The following is a 14,268-nucleotide window of genomic DNA, read 5'->3' as shown; positions in this document are numbered from 1 at the left end:
CTCCACATGGGATCTTGAAGAGAAGGGATGCATTTCCAAGAAGGTGGGGTAAGTGGCTTCCTTGCTGGTTTCACTTGAAAAAATCAAATGGCTTCTTCCTAAGAAAAAGCTCTGGCAGCTCCACGGCAGTAAATAAAATGTCCACCAATAAACTGCTCCTTGAAATTCAGGAATTTAAAGACTAGTTAGTTCAGAATGAAAAAGAATTAACCACAGGGGAAGAAAGGAGCAAGGCATTACCACCCATAAACTCTTTAAGCCAAATGACATATGTTTTTTTTTAAATAGAGGGGCCTTCTCTGGGTGTTTGAGCAACGACTGAGTTATATTTTTCCGAACTTTATAGATTGCTATAATAGTTAATATTACTTTTGGAGTCTAGGAAATATCCATAATGATATAGTGATAGGATATACGAGGTAACAGTAGTCAAAATAGGTAAGCTTCGGTGTAGGTCAGGAGAGCTGAAGAGGGAGTCGGAACTTAAAGGTGTGGCTATCACAGAGGCAGTATGAAGACATTACCTGAGGACAGAGAAAAAGGTTAAAAAAAGAGAAATTTTTAAAAACTATCCATTTCATTTGTTTCCTAAAAATAAGCTTCATAGAAAAACAATTTCAGTACCATTCAAAAGACAGAAAGCCACAAACTTAGAAAATGAGATGCAAATGTATTTTTAAACCCTCTGAATGATTAAATAAAAAGAGGTTGATTCTTCCAATCCCAAAAAGATTGTATGCCTTCTGTTACTTACAGGACATCTCCTAATCCCTATTTCTATGAGAAGTCTTTACTTCCTTAATAGAAAACACTGATTTTTAGAACAGTAAGTAAATTCTTTGTATAAATGTATGTTTTTCATTATAAATGTGAAAAATGCATATTACAAAATAGGGAAGACAATGTGCTCATAATATAATTTTGTATCATGCTTTTTCCATTTGCTGTGTATCACATAGCTGAATCATTATTTTATGTTACTTCATAATCTTTGAAACCATTTAAGTGGCCAACTATAATATGTCATAATTTATAAATTTCTTTTCAAATATGTTGAGTGTATAAAGCCAGCAACACATCCAGGTGGAATGTCATTAGATATCTATAGAAAAAATGTGCTTCTTGGTTGAAGTATTCAACCCTTTGCTTTCTACTTAATGCAAGGGTCTCTATTTTTTTCTCATGGGGCTCATTAAGTTATCAATGCCTAAACAAGGACTCTCTTTAGAGACAATCAACATATTTGCTTGTGAATTGGAAAAGGACTTGGCTAGCATATTTATCAAATGTGTACGTGGCCCATGAGGCAGAGGTATAAAAACTATGGTAGTTGACCCATTCTCAATCCAAAAAGAATTTGATCAGCTGAAAGAATAATAGCATGAAATCAAATGAGATGGTATTTTACAGAGTAAGAAGACTACAGGTGTTCTGAGTAGAGAAAAGAAGCCCTAGAAACAATAAGATAATGGTCTCAAATACCTGGAGCCTGGTGGGAGGTCTTTATTATGAAAAGGGAATTTTAAATAGAACTGTAATAAAAGATAATCATAACTGTAAGGTCCAAATTAAAAAATTACCTCACAACAAATCAAACTGTTAAACAAAAAATAATCCACTGTCATATGTTAATTCTTTCTATAAATATTTATTGAACACATCTAATTAATGGGTGCTAGCTTCTTGCTAGGCACTGAAGGCAGTGAAGGAGGCAAGCGTGATCCCCTCCCTCAGAGTGTCCCTAAAGGCCCCAGAGAAAAAGAGTGAAACAAACAAATCAAACTAAAATCTATTATAAGTTATGTGTTATAAATAATAAAAGGGCCTGAGATAAAGATTAGTAAGAGGGACGCACTGTAAACAGATGGCCAAGAAAAATCTTTCCATGTCCTTGACACTTTACCAAAGACCTAAAGAATGAGCTTGAGTCAGTTACACAAACAGTAATGGAGTGTTCCAGGCAACCGCTCTGAGGCAAAAGAGTTTGTGTGTCTGGAAAAACAAAAGAAGGCAAATGGTGCTGGAGCCCATTGTGTAAGGAGGTGGATGGTGAGTGAGGAGTTTGGGGAAACAGGCAGAAAAAGTCTTTGTGGGGACTGTAAGAAGAGTGGGGTGTTAACCAAAATGGCAATGAGAAGTCGTTAAGAGAACCTGAAGCAGGCACTGCCTTGACTAAGTTTTGCTGTGAGAAGAGCACTCTGACTGAGGTGTGGAGCACAGGTTACAGAGAGGCCAAAGGAGAAGCAGGAGGCCAGCTAGGAGAACACTGCAGTGGCCTAGGGGAGAGAAGATGGGGGCTCAGACCAGAGTGTGGAAATGCAGATGGAGACAAGTGAGCAAAGCCAGGACAGAGTCCTCAGCGGAAGTGAGCTCGAGGTCTCTGGATGAGTTCAGAGCTGGGATGACCACTCCTCAATAGGTCATAGAGGGGATTCTTATCCTACAAAGCCCCTTCCAACTCTGCATCTCTTTAAGAGACAGATTCCAGAAGAGACACTGGCATGCAGACAAAGCACCTTGAGGATTCAAGACATTGTTCCTATTGATTTACATGCACAGGCCCTGTTTTTATGAAAATTTTAGCAATGAAAGACACTAGGTTGGGCCCCATTTCCTCCAAAGAGTTAATTACCGGCCTGGCCCCAGGAGGATCAGAATGAAACAGGAGCATGTGGAAGGCATCACGCTTACAATGTGAACATGAGCAGCACTAATGGGAACGCTCCATTGCCAGGCACCGTCCTCATGATTCTACAAATGAGCCAGAGCCTCTGGAATCTCAGTTCTGCAGCTGCTGCACAGATGTGTGCTGAGCACTGGGATGGGAGCAGAGAAAGGAGGTTGGAGCATAAAGACGATTTATCGAAATCAAACCAGGACTCTTGGCATTTAAGGAAATGACTGCCATTCCTGTCTATGCAGTATACCCAGGAAAATCTTCTCAAAATGCAAATGTGATCATGTCCTCATTTCATCCCAACCTGAAAGGCTGCTTAGCGTTGCTTTTCGGTTGAAAGCCAAAATCCCCAGCATGGTCTGTAAGTAAGGGGAGTACGTGTCCTGCTTTGCCCAGGATAGTTAAACTTATGACTATTTTGGTCATTAACAATCACCCTTCATGTTACTCTCACCAATGCTCCCATTTGGACAAAAAAATTTGTGGTCCTCCCTACCTACAAGGTCCCATATGCCCCTTCCATCCTTATGTCTTGCCACACTCTGAGACACAGCCACGCTGGACTTCTTTCTGTTCCTCCAACTCTCCCCCAACCCTCCTGCTGTAGAGGTTTTACGTAAGTTGCCCTTTCCAGCCGGAAAACTCCTGTGCTCTCCTCCCCTTCACCAGGTCACTTGTGGTCCTCCTGCAAACCCTCCCTGACCAGAGAGTTGTCCTTCAGACCCTCTCTTGCTCCATTATGTTCCTCTCCCCCTCAGCACTTATCATAGTGGGCTTCATTTTGCTCACATTTATTTGGGTGATTCTTTGATTCATATTCAACTATGTCTCCCATTTGAGTGAGGGTAGTGACCATGTCTTCTTTACCCTGGAAATATGAATGCCAGGCATATTTCAAATGAATGGATGGATGGATGGATTTATTTATAAATAAGTTAACATACAAACTACTAGTTACTGGCTACCCCCACCAAAACTAGCAAGCAAAAACAACAAATAAACAAACAAAAACTGTGTATTCATACACTAGGGAAATGGTAAAAAGTGACTTGATTTGTCTTTGGAATAGATTTATTACTCTGTGTGTGTGTATTCCAATTAAGTATTGACTTCCATACTGGTCACTTTGTCAAGTTGGACCCTTATCCCAAAGACATAGCAATAATTCTAAAACTCTTCTTTGGAACTTGCCTGAAAAGTCTCAGTATATTCTAGTGGATCTCCTCAACAATGGAAAAACTACAACATTCAGAGGGAGGTGTTGATTGCTAGAGAAGCCAACTGGCATTTTGTACCAAGTCTGATAAACGAGCCTGGAGACCAAGCCAGACAGGGGTGTTTAGGTCAAAAATGAGGTGAAACTTTACAGAGACCAAATCTCTAATGTGTCTCCAAAACTGGCTCAGAAGATAATTCCAAACATTTTGGCAGCAAATGTGGAAGAAGAAAATAATGCTCCAGAGGAACCTTTTTGAAAGATAAGCCCTGTTCTGTCATCTGAAAACATGTGTAGAAAATCAACCTCCACAAACAAATTCCTCAGAATGACAATCCCTCCTCTCAGTTGTGTGGCTCTTTCAAGCTTATAAAGTGCTTTCTCCAAGTTATCCTTTCAACAAGTGACCACTCTAAGAGACTTTGCTATGTTCATTTTGAAGAGCAAGGCAAATGGGTTTGAGGAGGTAGGGAGTGGAATCTGAACTCTCCTGGGGTCATGAGTCATGAAGGCTTTAAAGAAATCCAACACCTCCCAGGACTAAGCATGACTGGAAAAACAAATACCAACTCCCCGAGACAGCATCACAATAACTTCCAGCCAAGTGTGGACACCCCTCGGAGCCCACCTGTTTGTGCTCCTTCACCCCAGCTTTGCTAAGGCCTGCCCCACGACTGACAAACAAAACTCAGCTCTGAAATTCCATTAGCACCACCAGAATGTTTGCCTAGCAGCTTCTGGGTGGAAGAGCAGCAGAAAACGCATTTTCTGAGCCCCACCTTATATATGCAGGAGCCAAGAGCAAAGCAGAGTTACAGAGCCTAGAGCTTTGGATCTACTTTATATGACCTGTTTTTCAGCCCTTGAAATGCAACAGGAATTGACAATGAATATGCTGGGGAGTCCTAGGAAGCTTATGTCTTAATACTTCTCCATTTTGCCTCTCTTAACCATCCAGTGTCAAATCTAGTTTCAGTTTCAGAATTTCAATTAAATAAATTGGTCTAAAAATGTTTTGCCTCCTTGCTCCCACTAATGCATTAACCCTCTATTTCCAATCGAGGGTACAAGGAATTTCAACTATTTGGAGCATCATCTCCTCTCTCCTAAATATAAATCAGGAGACATAAAGACCAAAGAAGCCATCTAAGATTCACAGAAATGCACTCTTCATTGTACCATGGGTGGCAACAGAAGTTCAAGGTAGTCAAAAGCAACATGGTCTGGTCCCAGGTGGAGGCAGAATAACCAGAAAGATAACTAAGACTGGATAAGTCAGAGGTTAGACTAAGCTGACAAGGGATAAATCTTAGAACGAACATCAATCTGGGACTTGCTCAAAACATTCCAGGTGACCAAAATGCCCTAAAATATATGTGTCAGGGCCATTGATTGAGGGAAAATCTTTTTCCTGGCCTTGGGCTTTGGCAACAAATAGAACCCAGGGTGTTTCTCTCTCCAAGTTGTTAGATTCATTTTTACGCAGTCCCTAAGAAAGATCTCTTTCTCACTGGACTCTATTATAACCTGTGTAACCACAATTTATTGTTCAAATTCAGACACATTTAAATGTGAAAGTGGTCACTATTAACTTTTCTGGGAAGCAGGTATTTACCAGGGATACTCCCAGGAAATCCAGGACTTGCCACCCCTCTTGTAACAGATGCATTCTCAGTGGATGACCTCCAACTCATTCCATGTTTCCCAGACAAGGAAAATAAGTAAAATGATGCCCCTTTTTGAGTCAATTGAAACTAGCCAACGTGTCCTCCAGCTGGTATCTGACAACATACAACAGGTCCTAAAACCACAAACCACATTACCTAGCATTCCTTGACAAACAAGGCCTGATATTTATGAGGACAGCCAGACATTTGCCTCCATGACTAAATATGTTATGTCCAGAGTCCCAGGGAAGGCCACCACCTCCATGTCCAGACATCCAAATCCTTATATCTCTATACCTGCTCCACCCCAACTTCCAAGGGAGTGCAACATCTTTCATGACCATGTTGATGACAGATTTTCAAATGGTTATTTAAGAAGATCAACACAATAGCAGTGCTTCTCATACTTGAATGTTCATAAGAATCACGTAGGGTCTTGTTAAAATGCAGACTCTGTTTCAGTAAGTCTGGGGAGGGGCCTGAGATTCTACAATCTTAAAAGCTTCCAGGTGATTCTAAGGCTACTGGCCAATGGGCCACATGTTGAATACAAGAGGCCTACAGCATTTTTTTTTTCTTTTTACAGCATTTATTTTAAAGGCTTAGTGATATCTTAGATATCTTTAGTGCTGAAGTGAAGGAAAGCATGCCCATTAAATCTAAACCCAAAAAGCAACATGGTGGAAGGAAAAGTAGAAAGGGAGGGAGGGGAAAGAGGTGCCTGGGTGGTTCAATCGGTTGGGTGCCCAGCTCTTGATTTCAGCTCAGGTTGTGATCTCATGGTTGGTGAGACTGAGCCCCACGACAGGCTCTGTGCTGACATTGTGGAACCTGCTTGGGATTCTCTCTCTCTGCCCTTCCCCACTCATACATGCAAGCACACACACTCTCTCTTTCTTAAAATAAATAAACATAATAAAAACACTATTTAAAAAAAGAAAAAGGAGGAATAGAAAAGAAAATAAAGTGGTATAGACAGAGGAAAGTGAGAAGAGAAAGAAGAAAGGGAAGAGGGGAAAAGAAAATAAGAGTAATAAGAAGGAAAGAATAAAAATACACAAAATTAAGTTCGGCTAGGGAAGAACAAAATAAGTAAGGGTTCAGTGGGTTCCTTGGGCATAAGTGGAAAGAAGCAGCTCCATCCCCATTGCCTGTAGCACCAGAAAGTTGTTTCCATTTCAAAGTGGTACACTGCAACAAATATCTTAAATTCCTTTATTTTCACAAATGTTAATCAATTACTCACAGATCCATAACAGAGTCCTCTAGTCTTGTACAGTAACTTTCAAGATGTTTGATTGTAGCTCATCCAAGAAATACAATTTACATATGACCCACTAAACATACACACACAGACACCGAGTAGGCAGATTCGGTTCCTGATGAGAATGACTTCCTGGCTTGCAGGAGGCAGCCTTCTCACTTTGCCTTCACATGGCAAAGACACAGAATGAGCTCTGGTCTGTCTTCTTCTTCTTATATGGATACTAATCCCATCAAGGGGGCCTTATCTTTATAATCTCATCTAAACCTAATTACTACCAAAAGGCCCCACTCCTAATGCTATCACAGTGGGTGTTGAGGTTTGAACATATGAATGGAGGAGGGGGGAGGTAGACACATTCAGTCCATAACACTATTTAACACATTATCCCAAAACTGAGTGTCTCCAACTATTTATTATTAACCCTCTTGGTTCTGTGAGTTGACTGGGATCAGCTGGGCGGTTCTCATTTAGGATTTCTCATGCAGTTGCAGTCATGTGTTAGCTGGATGTCCAAGATGGTGCATTTGCATGCTGACAGCTGATGACAAGCATCAGCTGGGAGTTCAGCTGGAGCTGAACACACGTAGCACGTCCATGTGATTTGAGCTTCTTATAGAATGGCAGCTGGATTCCCAGACAGAGTGTCCCAAGAGCAAGCATCCTAAAATGCCCAGTTGGCAGTTAAGTGACCTCTATACCTAATTACCTAATTGGTAATTAGGTACTGACTCTTGATGAGATTCAGCTTCTATCCTTTTGATTAAGAGTATCCCCTAAGTGGTACTGTCTACCTCCCTTAGGAGGGATATAATACCTGGTTGTCTTTCTTTTCAAAATAACAGCCATTGGTGATCAAATGCCCAGATAAAGTAATTTATCAGGAGTTCAAATTTGCATTTTTCAAAGATCATTCTGGCTATAGTGCAACTTATCTTTAAAAGGCATACAAATAACAGTTATGTGCAGTTTCATGAAAATAACAATCAAAACCAAGTCACAATGATAGGAAGATTTTTGGGTACCTCACCATGGCTTGGTCATCTTAATAGTCTCTAAAAAGTTAAAAGGGTAGAATAAAAGGAATAAGTTGTTTTGGCATATTCTTTCGCTGATACTGTTCAATTATAGGAAAGGGCTTCCATTAAAATTTTTGAAATAAAACATAAAACATCCTTAAATATTAAAACAAAATGCATTTACCCAACATTGAGGATGGATAACAGTACTATTAAACATTTGGTTTCTTCAAATGCTTGCTTCTTCTCCCTTCTCCTCTTCTAGTTTTCTTTTCTACTCCATCTCTCCTTCCCTCTCTCTCTCTTTTTTCAGATAAGGAAATATTTTGAATTAAAAAGAAGTAAAGACAGCAAATCAAAATGTAACAAGATTACAAATCCTATGATAAAACCTGCTTTCATCAGGACATTTTCTCAGCTGAGGAGCACATACCCCACTATAGTAGCCATGGTCAGAAATCTTATCAGAAGGGGAGATTGCACTTCAGCAATAAATCAAACCCTATCTGCGTCACCTGAGAGGGGGCAGAGCAGCAGAGGCTAGGACAGGAGCAGTGGCATCTGAACTGTCACCTGGAATTCCCAGCTACACCACATTCTGTGTTTTCACTGCTACTGTTCCAAACAGCCTGATGTTTCTCATGCTTTCACGGCCTGGGGCCTGAGATTCTGCGTTTCTGACGAGCTCCCAGGTGATAAAACTACACTATGGCCTACACTTGAAAAAGCCAGACTCTAGTATCCACCACAGGAGCCATTGTCTCTTCACTGAAAGTCAATTCTTTGTAAGTTTTTCCTAAGTGGACCAGTATTTTCCCTATTGGATCATGAACATATCAAGTGACCTCGTCACTGCCTTAATTATCCCTATTAGTTGAAAATGTTTCCTGAGTAACTTTATAATAAATGGTATCACTTACCCCTTGACCACAGGGGATTTACAGTAACCTCCACCAAGTAATGCTGCATGTGAAAAAAGAGATCCGCCACTGCCCTATGCAAAGAGCAGACACCAAGAGGGTTTGGAAACCCACCAAGAAGCAATACTCTTGTCTCTGTCCAAGAGAAGCCAAGATTTTACCACAGGGCTGAAGTCTGGGTGGCCCTTTGGGTTTCAAGCCTACATCAGAAGCAAACACACAAAAATGACTTTATGATAATTAGCCTCCACGACATATTTTCAAGGGAGACATTATTAGACCCATATTAGGGGAAGTATTTTTCCCCCACCCAAGGCCACCCAAAGTGTCAGGGATGAAAATGAGGTCAAGAACCAAAAACTATGGTTCATTGGTCCTCAGCATAAGCCATGAGACATTTTCTATGAAAAATGCTTATGTTCTGGTTTAAAAATCTATATTAAAAGTTAAGGATAGAAGAGCACAAAAGAGTTCTGGGTAAAATAGTTGTTACATTTTGTGATGATTTTTAATTTCTTCATTGCGATGAGTTTTTTTCACAATCATCAATGCTTGGATGTCTTTCATTATTATGCCTGTGCCTGTGTGACTTCAGTTCATGATTTAACACCTCTGGGCCCTGTTTTCCTCACCTGTGAAAGACTGGAGTCCTCACAAAGGATGGGATGAGATAATGCATGCAGGGAATGTTAGCACAGTCCGGCATGTGGTAGGCATTACATAAGTGTGAGTTATGCCTGCACAGATAATACAATACTTCCCCTCAATCGTAATGCAAGTTTGCCCCTGGTAGGAGCCACGAACCTCACTGTTTAGTACTCCTTAATTCCAGAGTGGTGCCGAATTTACAGCAGGCTTAAAAAATGATCTGTCTTGGGGCGCCTGGGTGGCTTAGTCGGTTGAACGTCTGACTTTCGCTTAGGTCATGATCTCGCGGTTCGTGGGTTCGAGCCCCGCGTCGGGCTCTGTGCTGACTGCCAGCTGAGAGCCTGGAGCCTGTTTCAGAGTCTGTGTCTCCCTCTCTCTCTGGCCCTCCCCTGCTCATGCTGTCTCTCTCTCTCTCTCCTAGAAATAAATAAAAAATATTTTAAAAAAAAGATCTGTCTTAATCCCAAAGGCCAAGAGCTTCTCTCTGTGACTCAATTCCCTACACCTCTAACTTTCCCCAGAGTATTTAGCATAATGTATATGAGATGCCCAGTTTCCAAGAACATTTTTTTAAGCTATCATGACTTCCTCAATATCTTATCATCTTCAGAGTGATTTCACAAACATCATCTCATTTAAAACTTTGAACAGAATCTATGAAGGAAACATCTTAATGTGTCCATGTTACAGATGGGTAAACTGAGACCTTTGGAAGTAAAGTAATTCCCTTAAAGTCATACCGATTAATACTGATAATAGTAGTTACTACCACTTACCTCTTTGAAGACTTAATATTAGGTTAAACACATGAGATTGCTGATATTCTACCATTTTTAACCTTTACATATAAAGGGAATTTCAGGGGTGCCTGGGTGGCTTAATCGGTTAAGCGTCCGACTTCGCTTAGGTCATGATCTCGCGGTTCGTGGGTTCGAGCCCGGCGTCGGGCTCTGTGCTGACTGCCAGCTCAGAGCCTGGAGCCTGTTTCAGTCTGTGACTCCCTCTCTCTCTGACCCTCCTCTGCTCACGCTGTCTCTCTCTCTCTCTCTCTCTCCTAGAAATAAATAAAAATATTTTTTAAAAAAGGGAATTTCATACTATTTAACCTAAATGATAAGAGTATCCTGTCATTTAATTCTCATATCAACCCTGTAAGGTAAGAACAAACCTCTATTTTAACAATGAGGGTAATGGGGTCTTAGAGATAAATACACTTGCCCGAGGGCAAATAATTTGGTTCAAACCCAGACCAATAGGACCCCAAAGCCCATACCAGTAGGTGTACCACACCACCTCTCCAGTATACAGCTAGGAAACGGCAGAGCTGGCACGATTAGCCAGATATCTGACTAGTGATCCAACCTTTTTGTATTAAAAACATAGCATGTTTATATTCGATCTCCATAGCAACCACATAAGGGAGAATAGATCATCCTCATATTAAAGATGAGAAAGCTGAGGCTCCGAAAGTTTTCATGCCTTGGTCAAAGTCACACAGCTACTAAATGTTGGAGCTGGGACTCAAAGTAGGGCTGTGCACCATATCAGTGGTTCTCCAATTACCTGGGGACCTTTTAAAATTTCCAACATCTAGGTGACTCTGCAGAGCAATGAAAGCACAGCCTCTTGAGGTGGAACACAGATTGAGGGTAGTTTCTGAAACTCCCCAAGGTGATCCCGAGGTGCAGACAAGTTGGGAACCACTGCACAATACCCCATCCCTTCCCACCCCAGCCCAGTACCTCTTCTACCACATGGCACCTACTGGCTGATAACCCCTGGCCGTGAGGTCTGTGCCATTAGTGTAACCACACAGTAGTGATCTTTATCATGCTTTGTACAAAGTGAATGCCTATTTCCCAGACTCACATTCTGCAGAGAGCCCCAAGCAGAAACCAGAACAAGCCACAGCAAAGGGCCAATCACAGTATCTTCCCATTGACAACAATCAGCTGTCACCGACGCTAAAATGGAAAGCACGTCACCTAGGGAGGTCTCACTGTCCCAGGTGCTTAGTTTTGGCCTGCATAGGCACTCTGAACCTGAACTGGGATAGCTGGACTTTACTTTTGGCCAGGGAAAGAGAAGGGAGGCGCTAGCCAGCCTTGCTGATTGGGACTGACTTTCGCCTCCACCATTACTCACATTCGCGTATGCAGGGTCAGGGCCTGGCTACCGAAGGTAACCCGGGAGGCATGCATTCCCTCCCACTACACCCAGCCACCACCGGTTCAGAATACTTCATCCTCATGCACTTCGCTTATTCTCAAAAATATGCTTCTTTGATTCCTGCAAGCCAAGCCCATGGAAAAATAACGGAAACCAAATGCCAGGGAAATGGCGCCAAGGCAAACACATGTGAGCCCTGAAATAACAGGAGATACTGTGGTCACGTCTGACCTTCTGAACTGTGCTATGGGTTGAAGCAAAAACAGCTCTTGCTGCTGCTGAAGGGGTGTATGGTAATACTTCATTTGTAATGCAGAAGAGCTTGGGTTTTAGAGAGATGGCCTATTGAAACTCTAGGGGCTCAGCCAAGGGGCCAGAAATAATATTTTGAGGAATGACTTTTTTTTTTTTTAAAGGCCACCCTTCACTTTCCATAAACTCAGAATCTTCTGATTTTTATCTGTCAAATGATGAATATGTAAGACCTCTAGAATGTCTACACGTTTGTCTTCTGCTTGTACCAATATTCTGGTGCAGTCTCACATGGAAGCCAAAATGCAAGTCCACTTGTTTATTTCAGCAGCGGCCAAGAGAGAAATGTGGAAGGACCGGGATGGAAAAGTAAAATGACCCCGGGTTAGAAGTGAATATGGAGAAGTATCCTGGTTTCCACACTAACCAGTTTGGGCCCCAGCAGTGGGCAGTCTCTGACCTGCTGGGACGCTTCCAGCAAATACATTCCTATGAGATGCCAGCAGCGGCATTCTTGGGCACACAAGACAAGTCACCAGGAGGAATTTGCTCTATGTTACCAGTACCAAGAAACGACCACAAGCTACAGTTTATGCAAATGAAGACCCGATTCCCATGGAAAAGATTCCTGCATTAAAATAATAGCCAAGTTTGCCTAAGAGTGAAATACTTATTTTCATACTGTTTTTCAGATAACATCCTCTTCCTTTAGTTATATTATTTGCTGCATATCTAAGTGTGTGCCTTGAGAAAAAAACTACACGGTAAAACTAGGTTTATTGCAATTGCCACGGGGGAAAACATCCTATAAAGGAAATAATAATAAGTACTTTGTAGTGCTTACTATGTATTCAGCCACACAGTAAAGCTTAACTGTTTTTCATGTATTAACATATTTAGGGGCGCCTGGATGGCTCAGTCGGTTAAGCATCCAACTTGGGCTCAGGTCATGATCCCACAGTTCATGGGTTCGAGTCCTGTGTCGGGCTCTGTGCTGACACCTAGCTCCGAGCCTAGAGCCTGCTTCGGATTCTGTGTCTCCCTCTCTCTCTGATCCTCCCCTGCTCACGCTGTCTCTCTCTCTCAGAAATAAATAAAACATTAAAAAAATTTTTTTAAAACATATTTAATCCTCACCAACAGTGATTGCTACTAGTGTCCAGAAGTTTTATTTTTATTTTAATCCCTCATATTTATCAATCTTTTCATTTGTCCTTTCTCTTGTTTAGAAATAAAAAAAATCAAAACATTAAAAATAAAAAAAAAATCCCCCAATCATAAAAATTTTTCTCCTACAAAGTTTAAATACTCACATTTGATATTTGAATTTATAATTTATCTGGTATTATTTTGGCTTAAGACATGAGATAGGAACATAATATATATTTTTTCAAGAGGAGAGCCAATCTTCCTAGTATTACTCATCTCTCATAACACCATTTTTTCCACACTGACAATGTCACATTCCTCATATATTGAGTTTACATATCTTTGTGGGTTGGGCTCTGGGCTCTGGTGTCTATTCCTGTCACAACACTACACAATCTTAATTACTACAGCTTTACAATACATCTTTATGGTATAACAATTCCAACACCCTTCCCCACCCATCTTATCTCTCTCTCTCTCACTCTCTTTTGTTGACCTCTGTCCTTTCATATCAAGTGGACAATTACATGATTAAGCTCCAGGAAAAACTATTGATATTTTTGTTGTAATTTACAAGTTAATTTGGGGGAACTGATATCTGCTTGATACTGAATCATCACATCAATAAAGATGATGTGTTTCTCTATTTCTATAGCCTTTTTTCCCCATTGATAGGAGTCTTTGTCTTGTTCCTGATTCTAAAAAAAATTTTTTTTAACAGTTCCTCCTTAAAAATATTTACTGTAGGAGCCCCTGGGTGGCTCAGTCAGTTAAGTGTCTGACTCTTGATTTCAGCTCAGGTCATGATCTCACAGTTTGTGAGTTAGAGCCCCGAGTCAGGCTCTGCACTGACAACACAGAACCTGCTTGGGATTCTTTCTCTCTCTGTCTCTGTCTCTGTCTCTGTCTCTCTCTCTCCCTGTCCCTCCCCAACTCAGATTCTCTCTCTCTCTCTCAAAATAAATAAAATTACCATAGGTTTTAGTAGACACCGTTTATTAATTAAGCAAGTTTACTCTGTTCTGGTTTGTTAAGAGTTGGCTAAGAGAGTTTTTCATCATGAATAGGTATTCCATTTTATCAAATGTTATGGAGATAATTACATGGTTTTCCATCTTTAATCTTTTTAACATCAAACTGTCTTTGCATTCCTATGACAATTTTCATAATTGTTTCCTCTTTGTGATAATCATTAGTGCTGGTCACTGACATGTCCAGTTCTCCTCTTTCTTTCTGGTAAGGTCCCTACCCTCTTGAAGTCAGCCATAAGGATGGATGTGCTTTAGC

The sequence above is a fragment of the Hyaena hyaena genome, unplaced genomic scaffold (genome assembly GCF_003009895.1).
Source record: "Hyaena hyaena isolate Hyena2069 unplaced genomic scaffold, ASM300989v1 scaffold_668, whole genome shotgun sequence".
NCBI lineage: Eukaryota > Metazoa > Chordata > Mammalia > Carnivora > Hyaenidae > Hyaena > Hyaena hyaena.
This window is presented reverse-complemented; position numbering follows the sequence as displayed.